This window comes from Saprolegnia parasitica, assembly GCF_000151545.1.
Source record: "Saprolegnia parasitica CBS 223.65 unplaced genomic scaffold supercont2.897, whole genome shotgun sequence".
Taxonomy (NCBI): Eukaryota; Oomycota; class Saprolegniomycetes; order Saprolegniales; family Saprolegniaceae; genus Saprolegnia; species Saprolegnia parasitica.
Genome location: NW_012157291.1, coordinates 39,266 through 40,074, shown reverse-complemented (window position 1 = coordinate 40,074; position 809 = coordinate 39,266). Strand labels below are relative to the sequence as shown.

Genomic DNA, 809 nt, shown 5'->3' with positions numbered 1-809 from the left:
ATCACCAAGCGACCAGGGAAGCCGCAAATTAGCACTTTGACACGCCGTTTGTCATAATAGTCGTGTAGTTGTTCATTAAAAAATATTTTGAATATTTTCGAATTTGCAACATTATGGCCATGCACGTGACCATGGCCGCCGAGGCGAGACCGAGCCCAGATTGAAGTTTTTTTCGGAGGTCTCTTTTATACTCTGGGGTGCTTCCTAAAGGTCTCGAGAGGTCGTACGCAAACAGGCGTGATCAACAAAGGTCTGGAAGTTGACTTTTTGTAAATGCACCGAACAATAGTTATCTCTATGTTTGAGAAGCCGTGGGGACCCAGCAGAAGTGAGGGACGTGTAGTTCGAGATGCGCTAGTCGTAACTGAATGAAAAAACGGAGTCTTGATTCGCTTCCGGGCCAAAATGGGATTAAAAAGAATAAAATGAAAGGATAATTTACAAGAGATTCGTTAAAAATCTTTAGAGGGCCATAAAAGGATAACGGGATGGCCTAAAATAAAAAATAAGACTCCTCCAGCAGGGTTCGAACCTGCGACCTCACGGTTAACAGCCGTACGCTCTACCAACTGAGCTATAGAGGATTCTGCACGCTACAAACGTCCACACTACCAATCACTAATACAACATTACCATCGACTTTTACGCACCCAAATGGCCCTACATACCTCTCTCCATGCTTCCACTCAATTATAATATGCTCAAACACATCTCCCATGCACTCCTCTCACTCCAGCCAATTTTCATTTTCCCGTAATTTCGCGTCTTTTTCGTTCTTGTTGTAGACCCCTCATATCATTCGAGAAAAA

At 43.5% G+C, this 809-nt stretch overlaps 1 non-coding gene across 1 annotated transcript; it reads right to left on the bottom strand.

Annotated features, from left to right (window-relative positions):
* Window positions 1-511: 511 nt before the first annotated feature.
* On the bottom strand, window positions 512-584 carry SPRG_30202. Its single transcript has one exon. It is a non-coding gene; the product is annotated as a tRNA-Asn (tRNA).
* Between the last annotated feature and the right edge of the window lie 225 nt (window positions 585-809).